This window comes from Anopheles arabiensis, chromosome 3 (assembly GCF_016920715.1).
Source record: "Anopheles arabiensis isolate DONGOLA chromosome 3, AaraD3, whole genome shotgun sequence".
Classification (NCBI taxonomy): domain Eukaryota; kingdom Metazoa; phylum Arthropoda; class Insecta; order Diptera; family Culicidae; genus Anopheles; species Anopheles arabiensis.
In genome coordinates this window covers 68,443,841-68,459,575 of record NC_053518.1, presented here as the reverse complement: position 1 = coordinate 68,459,575, position 15,735 = coordinate 68,443,841, and the positions used below count along the sequence as shown (strand labels likewise).

Here is a 15,735-nt window from a genome sequence, read left to right as displayed (position 1 = left end):
TGCCAAGTTTCACATGCGGTCTGTTTGAGACTGGCCGGTTCGTTTTTTAAATTTTTTTTGCTACCCAATCTGTCGAAACATAACTAATTAGTTCCTTCAGTCTCGCGACCCGTGCAACGATAACGACAACCTGTCGTCGTCGTCATCTGTGGTCGTCCGCACGGTCCCGCAGGAACCGCGAGGGCGAAAAACCTTGAGCGGGCGATGCGTTGTCGCACAATTCAATTCGAGGAAGTCCGGGACCGCGGGTCGTTGTCGATCGGCGTCTTGCCAAGCCCACGGATGCCAGCCCACCGACACCGGGCACTGCAAACACCTTTCGGGTCGGGGTGCCCTCTTGGCCAGAGAAAGTTGAACGATCGGCAAATGGTGGTGGCGCGCTCGCGGAAAAAAAAAATGCTGTCAAGAGTTGTAGTTGGCGCCCCGAGTGTGTAGCTGGTTGGGGCCACATGGCCGAGGGAGCAATCGAGATCGAGAGCGTGGACCACGACGACTTGGTTCGACAGCGTTCGAAAGAAAGCCCACGCAACGCTGGCGAGCCTTCTCGCCTTCTGGCTGACAGGGTAGCCCGTTGGATAATGGAATTTTTGTGCCGCAAAAATGCTTGCCTTTATAATTTGCACCAGTTTTCTAGCGGCGACCGCGCGCACCAGCGGCTCGTGAGGTAGGTGTTGCATTGCAAATGCAAATATGCTGTACCCCGTGTGTTTCTTTTTTTCTTCTGCTCTGTAGCGAGGACAGATCAAGTGGTTGTTACATTAAGATGTTGTTAGCATTACTTACACGCTGCCAAGATAAATGAAGACAAACTTGACTTTGACTGAAGTGATCGTTCTTATTTAGGTCTTGTGAGGCGGAGAGAAACATAGATAAAAACATAATGCTTTTCCGAAAAGGAAATATTCAATATGTAAGTTGTTAATTTGTTCCTGCAATTGAAATCAATTGAATCACAATTATGTACATGCCTAGGATTTAGAGTGAAATAAACAATGTACTCAAAGGACCAAGCAGCTTGAGTTTGATTCGAAACGCAAAATGCAAAAGTGCAAATTAAAACCATTGGTTTTGGTTGGTCATTAAGAAAAAGGAATATCCGCAAATAGATAGAGTTGGGAATGAAAATGGGAATGCTGACTCTTTTCTAAAGACTTTCGCAATTTAGTATTGCAAACCCTAAATATATATGGAGAAATCACATAATATTGAGTAAGGACAATAGTCTAAACAATAAAGTGATTCATATAACCAGTCTGTGTTGAGTTGAATTTTTACATTGATTTGGAGGATTTAACTCCACTCACTTACTTTTACTCGTTATGCAGATCTCAAGTAGGGAAGAAACTTGACTTCATAAACTCACAAAGGCAACACAAAAATTTCTTAAAAAATGTTATTAATAATTTTTAAATAATTTTTAAATTACCTATTATAATAAAATCATGACTAAAGCGGCCTCAATCGAATTTGATAATCCACTTAGTACTCTGGTTTTCGAAACTATTGCCAACATCGGTCAAAACGTAGCATCGAAGTTAAATCGGCTCATGTGTTCGGTGAAACAATAACAACTATGACAAAAAATTAGCATTATGCAGAGACAGTTCTATTGAGACCAAAACTATTCAAGTGTTTCATAATTTTAGAAAAATATTGTTTTCATGTTTTTAACCAATAAAAATACGTATTTATATCAACACGTCAAATTGAATGTGTTTCGTAGAGATAGGTATATGAGAGATGCCCGTAAACCGAGTATTAATGGTTTCAAAGGTATTAGGTATTATTGTATTAAGAAATTATGCATTTATATTCACACAATTATCAACCACTGTTTTCGAAAATATGTGTCGTATGTCGTAACATGTAGTAACTTCGTAACACGGATTTTTGCGTAAGTCAGATATTACGATTTTCAGACAACATTTAGTTGATAAAATGTAGTGTTTTAATTCGCTCAATTTCACAATTAATAGAATTCTTGTTGGATTAAATTTGGTTAATAATGTCCTTTAAGGCTCGGGCCTATGAAAATGTTGCGGAACATTTGTTGCCAAAACGTATGGATGAACTGTCAAACTGTTGTTGCGGGAACATTTTTGTTGCAAGAGAAACAAATCGATTTGTTTCATGTTTATTTGTAGCATGAACATTTTTGGACTTGTTTGCACACCAAAACGGATACAAAATAATTTCAACTTTATTTTATAAATGTTTTTGGGAATGAATTTTTGCACAGTTTTTTAAATAAATAGGAAATTTCATAAATGTTGCCATTGAGCAAATGTTGCCGCAACATGTTCATATACCCAGGCCTTAGCGATTCTATACGTTTAGGAAAATTGTAATATATTTGGCATTTGAAAAATATTGGAAAAGATAACTAATCTTACACATGAACTGTCTAAATTTAAAAAAAATGCCCTACTAGAGTGTCGCGTAACTTGGCGAAAGACTGAACATTAGATAAAATCTGTTTTTTAGTCCGGCATCATTCGTTACATTTATTACAACATTCAACTACATTTAAGGCCGTGTCTGTGCTTCATCGCATGCGATTTTATCGCACGTGCTGTCAAGCGCTTTTTCGTATGATATTACGATTATTTGGATGATTTTAATAATATAATGATTATGAAAAATTAAGTTTAGTTTGCTCCTACAAAACACCACACATTTAGTTTGACAGATAAAATCGGATGCGGCGTCGTACGAAGACATCGCACGTTCGACGTTATCTGTCAAATTCCATATAAAATTTTGACAGGCTTCAGATAAAATCGCATCCGATGGAGCACAGACACGGGCCTTACTGGAAACGATTTAATGCTCACATAGTCACAACGAATCCAAAACTAATCGATTTATTAATTGATTTCTAGAGTAATAACTCTTTCCAACACCTTCCGGTAGATTTGTAACGCGTTACGCTTTTCCCTGGGTAACGCATCACTTTCTTCCCCGCTGGATGCGACATTCGCTGTGTGCTCTCCATGCATTTTTTTACTCTCCTGACGAACCCTGCTACCCAAAAAAACGCACAAAAGAGAACAAACACGACACAAAGAAAAAAAAAACAAATCCAGCGAGAGCAAAACCGTCCCCAAACACGAGAGAGAGAGAGAGAGTGAGCGCGACAACGCGAGCAAAGTTTCGTTAAGCTCGTGTTGTTTACGATTTTTATTTGCTTCTCTCTCGCGCTCTCGCTCTTTCAACCGAACGACGACTCGGGTCGCGCGAGGCTGGAAAACTGAACGAAAGCCGCTCCAACGCAGCGGCGACCGAAAACATTCGTTTAGTTTCTTCCCTTCGGTGTGTGCGGAAGCGTGTGGTGCTGTCGAAGGTTTGTTGCCGGTTCGGCGCGCGCGTGTGTGAATAGTGTGCGCGGTGTGCAGGCTCGGAAAACAATACGCGGCGTGTTTTGTGCGAAATTTGCCACAATACCACCCGGAGGTCAACGTTCAACGCGGAATCATTCCGTTTGTGTTGCGTGCAGGTAGAAGAGTTGTTTTTGCGTCAAAGTTGTGTGTATTGTGTGGTGTGCCGATATAAAAACCACGTTTGAAGCAGTTTGCTTAATCCCTAACCTCATCGATAGTGTGTGGCTATTGCGGCCGGGAGTTCTAAAATTAATCCTTGATCGTTCATGTTCCATTAGTGTTCAGGTGCTGATGCGCTCTTCTTCCTTTTGTGTGCAAAAACGTCGATCGTTGTGAGGTTGAAAAGTGCTGAAAACTGGGCAAAACTCCGAAAAAAGTGGTTCCGTATGGTACTGCCAGTGCCTACTTTTCACCATCAATATGGACGGCGGAGGCGAAGATTCGATCGACGGTTGCAATAAAATGCATTTTACGACACCGCGGCGATGTGCGTGCGGCCGGTGCAATCCCCCCCCTCCTTTGCCCTCACCACCGTAATCCGCCCGAAAAGGGAGCAAGGGGGAGTTATTAATAGTCACATTTTCACCCAGGAAGCAACTCTCGCGGCAGAATGTGCTCTGTTGTGCCCGTCCGAGTATGAGATGATGAGACCCACGGGGGAATGGTTTTTATTAGAGAAAAGGAAACCGTGTGCGTACCGAATGCGTGTCAGTGTGTGAGCACGTGTGTGTGTGTAGAGTGTGTGTATGCTAATGATTTAATTGCTGCAGAAGATTAGTGCAATAAGCAATTTGGCGAGTGCCGGGTGTGTAAGGGGCAAGAAACGTGAAGGCAAAATTCAGATCGTTCAGAAATTTATTAAAAGGGCAAACTGTGCCTGTTCTTGAAGCAACCGTGAGGGAGAATCTGGTGGAGTTGTTGTTGGTGCCTTTTTAACGTTTTGCGTTTTTGACAGCAGCGCGAATTTACTGCACCGGCTCGTGCTCTAATCGAAGTTGGCAACGGTACGCGCGTTCGTCGTCTGCTAAGCGCGAGCAGAAGGATTTCGTTAGTGCCGTGTGGTGGTGGTGGTTCAGTAGCTCCCAAGATAAATGGCGGAAGTGTGGTGTTCAAAAGGCGGCCGGTAGCGAGATGGAATTTTTGGTGAATCTTTTTTAATTAGAGCAGAAAGAATGTTGCGAACAAGTAGACAACGAACCCGCAGTTTTTTTTTTTTGCGAAGAATTCATTGGATCCTGTGATACTGAAATAGCGGTGCTGAAAGGTGTTTTCGCACAAGGGATTGCATCCCAAGGAATACTCGCGGAACGATCTGCGTTATATCCATAACCTCTCTTTTATTTCCCTCCGTGTATGTCTGTGCGTACCTACGCTCAATTTATTTGAATTATGTGTGTTCTTGCAGTGTTTCAAACGAAGATTTATTTCCACATTACACGTTTGTGTTCGGTCGAAAGTGTGTGTGTGTGTGTACGGTAGAATGAAACGATAAGCAATGGCGGAATATCATCCTGTAGGTTGGCTCCACCGCCTACTAGCACACAAACGTTCGTATCGTCAACGATCGTTAGGAGAGGAGGAGACCCCAGGGTTAACCTTCCTTTATTTCCATAAATCAAAGGATTTATCAGACGGTGTCCGTCCGTGCCGCGTCTCTCTTTTCCTGATATATGCTCCCCTGCATCCACGGTCCCATGGTGGTGTGGTAAGGACGTGTCAAACGTCACACAAATCGTTAAATCATGGCTTTATTCTTTTTGAGGCTTTCTGCGCTTAGTTCCACGCTGTTGCCTTGTTTTTTCGCTGACACACTGAAATGTCCTCCTGCACGTGCTCCTTTTGTGGGAAATTTGATTTTTTCCAGTGAACTGATTACAATAGGCAGTCGTGTGGCGGACGTGTGTGGTGCTGCTCGCTTGAGCTATTTTTCGTCTTTCATCGGCATGCGCTTTTGGGCCATTTTAACCAAACACAAAAGAGGAGATTGCATACCCCCGAAGGTGTGTGCTGCTGCTACAATGTGGTATCACTTTATGCCATTAACCTCACTCTCTGCCTTTTGCATCGGGCAAGCGGATTTAACAGGTTCGCCGTCTAGCGCGAGAAGGACGGTTTTTGGTAGTGTTTTGCATTTTTTTCGTTAGAAAAAACACTGCTACGATACAGAGACAAACCAAAACACAAAAAAGGGAAATCCGTGAAGGGGAAACGGAAGGGAAAGGGAAACGCAATACACGCATGCACACGCACTGCGAAAGCGAAATGCTTTTATGTGTTAGGGCCATTTATTATTATTGATGGCGATTTATGGGACTCCGGGTTGTGTTTTCTGGTGTAAAACGGTGTCATACGGTTTTTGTTTTTGATTTTGCTTTTTTTTCGACGGGATTTTTATTTCCCGGGCATTGTTTTGGCTGGCAGGGAAGAAAATTGATGATGCGTGTGTGTGCGTGTGGTGATGGAATGGCCAACGCTGTATTGTTGTATTATTTTCGTCCCTTTCTTTATTCTGAGCAACAATGAGCAACAATCAGAGTGTTGGTTTGTCCACGTGCCATACATTTGGTTTTCCGAGATATCCATGATGGACGACCTTGTTGATGATGTCTCGGCAAAAACACCTATAGCTTGAGGTGGGCACGAGTCACAAAAGCAAAAATAATAATAATAATCTTCAAAAAAATGATTAAAGTGGATTTTTTTTGCCAAAGATGATAAATAATTTAAAAAAATCGATTTTATTACAGCAAGTGAATGTATGTGTAGTTTTTGTGCTAGTTGCTGAAAGTATGTGAAATAATGTTAAACGTAAATTAAAGAAAACAGAAGAAAATGGCATAAAAGAAGTGCTAAAAATAATGAAAAATGTAATACAAGCTGCTGCGTGAAGGCGAGAAGTGCGTGAAGTGTAAAGCAACGTTTTGAGTGTTAAAAAGGGAAATAATTTCATGGTAAAAAGAATTTCCCTTTCTAAAGATCATGAAATATAACAATCGAATAGAGTCCAGCTGATGAAAGAATAGTAAAACCGCAATCGAGATATAGGAACCGGCTCCATCTTCAAGAGATATTCAAAACATCGAAAAATGGTAAGCGAAATGAGTGTGATTTTACGATCTGTTTATTTTGCACTTAAGTTTAATCAAAATATTATGCTCGGCTTTTAGCTCCAATGCCAAATTCTCAAAAGAAAGAGCCCATTGATTCCCTAAATTACTTCTCATCCATGTCGAAAGCAATCGGGAGGCTTTCAAATGGAAAAGCGATTGAAAGCCCTTTAGATCTGGCATCATCGGACGGTTGTTGTTGAATGTTGATTATTTGCCTTTCTATCTCGCATTGAATATATTGAATTTATTAGAGTAAGAGTGTAGTTTGCCTGCTGTGTGTTGTGTGCCAAAGCGGTCGAATTTGGCTTTTCTGCTTTTCACAACGGTGCACAACCTATAATTTAGATAACCTCACTCTCTGCTCCGTTAGAAAAGAAAAGGTACAGCAAAATGGGAAGAAAATATGCTTCAATTTTGGCAGCGTGTGTAAAGGGTTGGTTTGATTTGATTGGTGATAATTTATGAGTGCGAGTCAAAACGTAACAATTTACCGCTCTTTCGATGCGCGTGTCTGATGAGGGGGGTTAAGCGATTTTAAACTAAATTTTTGCTCTTCAATTTTGATATCCCCCCAAGCGCTCCTGTCTGTGCTGGTAGCACTCACCTCACATTTCAATAATGATAATAAAATGGCATCTGTGTGAGTGCAAAAAACCAGGGAACATCTTTCGAAAATCGTTAACAATTTCAAGCACAAACCCCACACACTAATGCAAACATCGTTACGAATGTATCTTTCTTACACTATATCCCACTCTCTGGTTTCTGCCCGCCAGACGCGGAAGCTCGCATTTGCAACGTGCAACAGAACATTTAAAGGTTCTGTTACGACGGCGAACGGATCTGTGGGCCACGCGAAGGATGCGGCCTTGTAAATCAAACCCGCTCGGGTAACAGCGATCTTCTCAACCGTTCAACACCAATAATAAACCTTCCCGCTAGTTGCTCTCTCAAGTAATTTGAGGAGCCTATGCCGCAGAAGGGGGTGAAGAGGGATGAGAGATTTCTTTCTTGATCCGAATATGCAAAATTAAAAAAGGCGAAGTTTCTTAGAGTTGCAAAATCCGAATGGTTTGTTTATTAAAAGTTCGGTCCCTTTTATACCCCCGGAAGCCCATACAATTTTTAGGGTGTTAGTTTATCCTTTCCGAGGATAATAGTACATAAGTGTACGTACGCGTGAGTGCCGCATGTTAGTGTATGTGACGCATTTTTATTCCGCTTTTACACGTAGCGTTCCCGGTTTCTAGATTAAGGTGATCGCGCACCACGCGAATTTACAATTTGACACGTCCGTTACGAATTTAATAATTGCGAACGTAACATCCTTCCCCTCGTAATTCATTCTCGTGAATTACGAAAATAAAAAAGTGAGCGATTATTTCACTGGCTGCCTGCGTTGCTCGCTAGCCCAATCGCAGGCCGCAGCAAAGCCCTACGTCGGTGGGGTCTCCCCCTGTGTCGAAGAGTCTTTGTAGTCAGGGGAGCCAATTCCTCGTCTCGACAGGATCTCGTCTTCCTCGTTGGTAAGCGGTGGATGTACATATGGTTGTGGGTTGATCCTCATCTCCATCAGAACCGCTGCCGATTCGCCTGGACAGGGTTGTCGCACTTCCTTCTCGACAAACCGTTGCGTGGTGATGTCAGGGGGCTCAAGATGATCTACACCGGTGTGTAGTGGTGAGGGGTTGTGGGGATGTGTTCCACACAATGGCAAGGGTGCCATAGAAGAATCTGGAACCACAGCTTCATGATGGTGAAGTACGGGGATCGATATACCGCGATCTTCTTCATCTGGTTCCGCGATACGCTGGTCCTCGGACCAAGCTCGATTTGGTACCGTTTCCACGAACGGTTTCTGGATTATTTCCTTTCCACGATCGATCTCTTTTGATATCATCGTACTATCTGCATCGTAGTGGATCATCGGCTGATTATGAGGCGCTTCGGTTCCTTTCACGTTCATCCCGAAGACAGTCCAACCCAGCTTGGTCTTGATTGCCATTGGCTCATCACTTCGGCCCATTTTGCGCCCTAGTGGTATTAGTAGATGGCTATGATCGAGACCAATTAGTATAGTTGGCCTTGCGCTCTCGTAATCGCTGATGTCAATTCCTCTCAGATGAGGACATTTCTCTCTGAGAACGTTGCAATTGATTGATTGCCTCGGGAGCTGGAGATTCTTCACAGTTCTCATTTTTTCCAAGACCCGTTCTTTCTTCTCCTTCTCTCCTTTCACTAGGCAACTTACTCTCCTACTTTCTTTCTCTCGTATGGACAAATTCTGCGTCCACGTCATCGTAGTCGGCTCAGTCGGCCCTTCTAACTGAAGCTGATTAGCTGTTTCTTCCTCGATCAACGTAAATGATGACCCTGAATCTAACAATGCAAATGTTTTCAGCGTTTTATCTTCGTTGCGTAACACGACCGGAACAATTTGGTAAAGTATTTTTTGTTCTTGATGACAATTCTCCTCCGCATCGGCTGTGAAGTGCAAACGGTGATGCGTTTCTTCGCATGGATGTAGGCCGCGTTCTCGTGCGGCTGTGCGATTCTGTGCGGTGTAATCTATTCCATTTCTTGCGTATGTGTTAGTGGCCGGTGAATTGTTTTGTGCGTTACCAAAGTGGTTGTGATTGAACGGTCTTTTTGTGTTGGGCGCTGAAGACTGGTGAACGTTCATCGAGTGTTTTGGCCTTTCTGGCCGTTTTGGCAATTCTTTAAGTACCTTTGCTTGAGGCAGCAACCATTTGCCAAAATCTTCCAGCGATGGAAGAACACCCGGTTTGATATTGGTGGATTTATATTCGATCCATTTTAGATGCCTATCAGTAGGCAGTTTACAAGCCAACTCATTTACGAGGCGATGGTCTTGTAAATACATAGGCATATTTATTGCCTTTATGTTAGTGATCATGTCCTGAATCGCGTCGGACAAATCAGGTATTTTGTGCTGATTTTCAACACGTATGTTTTGCACGTCTTTAAGCAGCTCGTCGTACACGAGTTCTGCTCTGCCGAATTGCTCTTCGAGCTTCGTAATTATTTCCGGCACGTTATCTGGCTCGAGAAATAGACGGTGCACGCATTTATACGCCTCTCCCTTAAGGGCGTGTTGAAACCGGGTCATGTTTTCAACATTTGTATATTTAGCCTGCTTAGTCGTTTCCTCATACGCACGCTTGAATTTCAACCATTCTTTGGCCTTGCCATCGAAATCAGGTAGCTGATCAAAGGTCAAGCGTTTGAGATATGTGTTTGTATCTAAGCTGCTACCTTTAAGCGCTTCGATTAGGGCTGCAATTGCCGTGTTTTGGTCTGAGCCAGTCGACGCTGGAGCCTTAATCTTAGCATAGTCTTTTGTGCATTTTATGCACAAGAATGGTTCGTCTGCTTTAGGCAACCGGTTCAGTTTGGCACATGCCATATGGAACCAGCGATCGCATTCGTCGCATTGGACCATATTGGGATCATCAATCCGGCTGCATAAGCGGCAGCTACCATTGTCGTTATCGACGAACGGAGTAAGGTTTCTTTTCGTAGTCATGACGTAGCTAATGTGCTGATGAGTTCGTGTGCGTGTATAGTGCACAGATTTTTATCAGTGGTGTGGGTGTGCGATGTCGCACTGGTTCAACGGTGCGCAAGGGCTCTCCCTTGGAGCTCTCGCTTAGTGCTCTCTCACGCTATCGCATACGCAGCTCGCTGGAGCTGTACACGTATTAGTGGAGCCTATACGTGAGTGCAAAAGCGTAGGTGGAGAGCGGATGCAATCCTATCGGAAGCGATGCTGTCTTCCTCCTAGTGTGAGTGCTTCCTCTGGAGCGAGGATAGGTTCGTCTAGGAGCGAAGCAATTTCTCTTCGGTGAGAATGTAGAAGGCTAGAGAATTTGCGGAAGCTTTCATACCACGGGCAAATCTCTCTACCATACAAATATGAGGAAGATTCCTCTCTGGAGCCACCAAATATTTACGACTGGACCCCGAACGGATCTGTGGGCCACGCGAAGGATGCGGCCTTGTAAATCAAACCCGCTCGGGTAACAGCGATCTTCTCAACCGTTCAACACCAATAATAAACCTTCCCGCTAGTTGCTCTCAAATGGCTTTGAGGCTATACACGCTCTCTCGTCCGAAGGGGGTGATAGGGATGAAATTTCTGGTCAGGCAAAATTAAAAAGGCGAAAGTTTCTTGAGTTGCAAAATCCGAATGGTTTGTTTCATTAAAGTTCGGTCCCTTTATACCCCCGGAAGCCCATACAATTTTTTAGGGTGTTAGTTTATCTTAGTGCGCGAGGAATAATAGTACATTAAGTGTACGTACGCGTGAGTGCCGCATGTTAGTGCGTGTGACGCATTTTTAAATTCCTCTGCAATTTCGTGGGGAATCTTTATAATGCTGGAAGCGGTTTCGGTTTCCTGTTTGAAATTAAGGTGAATCGCGCGCGTCCATCTTTCATCTTGGATGCCATGTGGGTTTGGTGAGAGAACACTGAGAAGGGTGGAAGAGAATCGTTTAAGGGTTCGGAGGGAAGAGGTGTTTTATATGCTTCCTGGTTTAGTTGGGGGATCAGTAATGTTATCCTAAACTAGTGCAGTATTTTATTTCCGCTATTTACTGGCATGAATAATTGCTTGTTGTGTTCGTTTTGGTGTTATACTTCAGATTTTATTCCTGTTCGTGTATTCTTCGAAGTAGTTCAAGCATTAGTATAAAAAAGAAATGAATATCATTTGATCATTTCTTGATGACCAAATGCAGAAATACTTCAATTACTTAGAATCAATATTTTCGTATCCGTAATCGTTTTCTGCTAAACCACGGATCCTGAGGTAATTTTAAAATCTCCAGAGATTTGTTTATATTCATAATTAAGACTTCCAATCATCCTTCTCACACCTGAACTAAGCTAATGGAAACTACCGCTTAAATTTTGAGATTGTCAGAGAAATAGTTTTGTTTTGAGAATTCTGATGAGATTGTTTTAATAATTCTGGAGTTGTCGATTTTAGGGCCTTACATTCTGAAGAACATCTCTTTTTTATGTTGGCAATATTGTGTACTACGTATTTGTACCGTGATGTGCTTTCTGGAGCACAAACATGACTCGGACCCGACTCCGACTCCGAGTGACTTCGACTAAGGACGACTCCAATTTCGGGCGACTCCGACTTTGGACTACTTTTACTACGGCTCCGGATGACTCCGACTCGGACTTTGGACTAATCTGACTCCGGACGACTTCGACTCCGACTCCAAACGATTGGTTCTGACATTTTTGGAAGCGTATCGGAGTGTATTTCTTTACTCATCACTAGTGACGTTCATTATTTATTTATTTATTATATGTCAAATGCAGTTTCCAATAATCCTGTAGACTGCTCAATGTATTGCCTAACAACGTGAAGTAATTGTCCCTTCAATCCATCAGACAAATATACAAAGCCAATTTGAACATCTTGCTCAATCATATTCCTTCAGCATCGTTCGTTTCTCTTGAGAAACCTATCAACTCCTCGCAACCTCCTCGCAGACACCTCGCACCCCCTACACACTCTCACATATCAATTAGTCCTCAACACCTTTTAGCGTATCGGGCACGCTCGCGCTCACATCACAATCAATTTACACTTTTTGTGTTCGGGGGCATATCATCATGTGCCGCCGGTGTGGTGTGTGTTGGGCGCGCGAGAGCGGTTCGCATCGCTTTCCGTTACCGATATGGTTTGGTCACGTTTTTCCCGTCAAGCCACGCGCCGGAAAAATGACACACTGCTGGATAAATGTCGGAGAGAAGAAGGGACTCCTCTCGTCTTTGTGACATTGTCTGGGCGGGTGGGAGATGTCTGCGAAAGACGACGACGCGCTCGGTAATTGACACATCGTCCCCGTTTTGTGTGCCGCAGAGGAATACCCGGCGGAGTAAGCAGCGAACCGTTAAATGAGGCTGAGATTTAGCATTTCTTTGTAAACGGTTCCTTTGCAGTGTGTGTCGGTGACGTTTATTTTCCAATAGCGTCAATTTTCGGTTGCTCGTGTCTGCCGGAGACACATGCATTTAATGCCCAATTTGAAACCTTGGTGAAAAGAATATTTATGGGGGGAAAATAATTTAGGAACCAATTGGAAGACGTTTATTTGCCGGCAAAATGACAACTTCAGATTGAACCAGATCTTCTTTTGTTGAAAGATGATTGGTATGACATATAGATTTAGGGGATAAAAAATGGGAATATGTGGTTTATTTCCTCTCTTCTTGGGACAAACTCAACCGTTAATTCTATTATAATTCTAAATGTCAATCTCTCAAGCCAAAGATCCACAGTAACTAACAAATTAAGATGCTCTTTTTCTGAATTTCATACCTTGTCTTGTTGTCCCGAAAATTCAAGTTCAATGACATCAAGAAATCCCGTCAAAATACGCCAATGAACCTGGAACCTGAGTAGAGGAAATTTGAGAATGGTATTTTTTGTTCCTTCCCTATTACTTACTATCCATCGGCTTTTGGCTCTCCGTAGGTACACGAGATATATGCCCCGTGATGGTGATTTTCGTGGTGGTGCGCGTGCTCCCTTTGGTCTTTTGTTGTACAAATGCACGATCGTAAAACATGAAACTCTCTGTGGCCCTCGGCCTCAGCGTATAGCGCATCGTAACCTTGCTCCTGCTGCCATTTCTACCGAGTTCCCCTAAGTTTTGACTCCGAAAAGAAGAAGGTCGATAGCAGGAAGGTGTACTGTGCGGGGAATAAACCACCACCCTGATGTACGTACAATCGTGGCGTGCGCACGGACTAATGAAGGAATTAAAGATTACCGCACGGGCTTTTTTTCGGGGCCTGGAAACACGAAACTTTTTATATATCGGTGGCTCCCCGTTGTCTGACAATGATGACGATTTGATATCTTAGTCACCAGAAAAATCGCGCCTCCTTCCAGGGTGGAGTGGGTAGGGGTTTCCCTCTTGCACACTCCCCGGTGGTGGCTTTTCAGGCCACGGATTCCGGTGCTGTAAATGATGCCTACTTTTGGTGCGTAGGGGTGGTGGTGGTATAGGCGTGAAAGGAAGAAGCAATGATGAAAAGCATTAAAAAGTATTATCGAAGAGAGTTGGTGGTGTTGGGTGGCCCTTGGTGTGGTGGTCGATAATCTGTTTTGTGTTGGGCTTTCTTTTACCACCAAGTTCAAGTGGTAAGAGAATGATTAAGGCGGGACATCGAAATGAGGGCTTGATTTGAGATAATCTGTAAAAGTTACTAACTGTTTGTTTCGAGTGCGACCTCTTGGTGAGGCGTGATAAATGATACATTAATTATAATATCGTGGATTGCGGAAGTGAGAGGTAGATTTTTGGTTTCGGGAGCTATTTTTTTCCTGAATTTTACAATGCATTTACAGGCATGAAGTAGCTTAATTTACTTACGGATGCTTTGGATAATTATGAATATAAATTCAACTTAGAAAATATGACCAGCATGGATTATACATTTGATTTAATGCGAATAGGGTATAAGCTTATCTAGAATCCGTGGCATGACGCACATTCGTTATTTGCTTTCTACTTTTTCACATCACTATGAGTAGAGTGCCTGCTGTTTAAGATAAACTTATAAATCTTCATTACGAGTCGAGATCGAATGCTGCGTACTTGAAATACATAGCAAACGACACTGCGATTCAAGTTAGAGTGCCACCTGCTTAAGATATATGAAGAATTCATCATGACGAGTCGAGATATTGTGCCACTTTCTCGAAATAAACCTATACATCATGTTAAATTAGTTTAAACATTATAGATCCAATTTTGAAGCAGTTCAATTGTGTTAATAGATTAGTTTTGTACATTATAGGCAATATTTAAGATTGTATTTGTTTAACAGACATAGTAAATTAAATATGAATATTTTTTCCATTTTTTTTATAAGAAGTGATACTGTTCGTCTTTTAAACAGGTTTAGATGTATATTTTTGTGTAATTCATTTGAATTATAAAAGTATTAAGTATTAAAGTAAGTAACAGTATATGTAACTAACTATGCATGTAGAGTTCCCCGTTTTGCTAAGAAGCTTATCCCAAGTCGCCTCTGATTACTGTCAAAGGCGGCAATGTTTACATTAGAAACATCAGAATCTAAGCGCAATATCTATTTAAATCTAGCACTGTCGCGTACTTGTTTGTGCACACGGCTTCTCAATTATCGACCAATTCCCCCCAGCACTGTCGTATCAACTAACTGTGTCTTCCAGCCCTGGCTGGCATCGACAGTAGCATGTCGCATTTTTCCGTGTTTCTTTCCGGAACGCTTCCATCCTGGCAGCAAATTATGCTGGGCTCATCTAGCATCAACTCCTCCTCACATGGCTGGTGTGGTGCAGCAGCTGTTATTACATCCATGATTTTTCCATCCAGGGCACACTTACACACGCCACCAAGAGTAAGGGAGAAACAGAGTGTAGAAGCAGAAACAAGAAGGACAGGGCCCCGTGCAACATTCCAAGACCACGGCGTGTTGCCGCGTGCGCACTATGGGTTGCTTGTTGTGTGCGTTTGTGTGTGTGCGTGTGTATGTATGTCATCCTGACTTTGGGCCGGAACAGCGGAACATATGTGCGCTTTGTCGTCAGCGAGACCAATTCCTCCTCGCATTTCGTGTTTCCTCCTCCTCCGGCGTGTTTGTGTCATTGAATTGCTGCTGTTAACGCTTTCTGTGCGACCCTAGGCCACAGAAGCGGGGCACACATTACAGGAAATTCGATGCCTTTGAATTGGAAAATCAAAGGTGCTGCTCTGGGGTCCCGGTGCTCGATGAAATCCCCCGGAGAGAAGCGAAGGACTGCTGCAACTACTATTACCACCGTGCCGAAAAGAAGGGTCTCGATATTTCTGGGTGTCCCAAAACTGGTAGCCTGTGCCTGACGGTGATGCTGATGGTGTGCGTTACACACCAAAATGCAGTTGATGCTGTGTGTCGATCCTTGTGGGACAGGGTGAAGCGACGAACACGCATCGAAAAGTGTGATCAACTGTGACGCTTTGGGACGTCGGAGGGTCCTCGGGACACAGAATCCCGTAGGATCTTTATGCCACACGGCTCCGATCGATCCCTTGTTGTGGGCTTAACTGGGGTTTTGGTGTGTGTGTGTGTGTGTGTGTGTTTATGATTTTCCTCTTTTACTTAGCTGTGTGTGTGTTATTTTAACTCCCTTCGCTTCACAGATTCTTCAACCCTCATCATAATAAG

At 43.1% G+C, this 15,735-nt stretch overlaps 1 protein-coding gene across 7 annotated transcripts in view; it reads left to right on the top strand.

Moving 5' to 3' along the window:
• The first annotated feature begins 3,322 nt into the window (after positions 1–3,322).
• LOC120901311 (protein sax-3-like) overlaps positions 3,323–15,735 on the top strand; it is a 122,862-nt gene continuing 110,449 nt past the window's right edge. For 3 of the 7 annotated variants that reach the window (XM_040309145.1, XM_040309144.1, XM_040309139.1), the window contains exons 1-2: positions 3,323–3,496; positions 6,128–6,469. The gene's annotated coding sequence lies outside the window, so the exon portion shown is untranslated. Of the gene's footprint in view, positions 3,497–4,272; positions 4,732–6,127; positions 6,470–15,735 lie in introns of those variants that run through there. The other 4 variants (XM_040309143.1, XM_040309141.1, XM_040309140.1 and 1 more) reach the window with 4 other exon arrangements.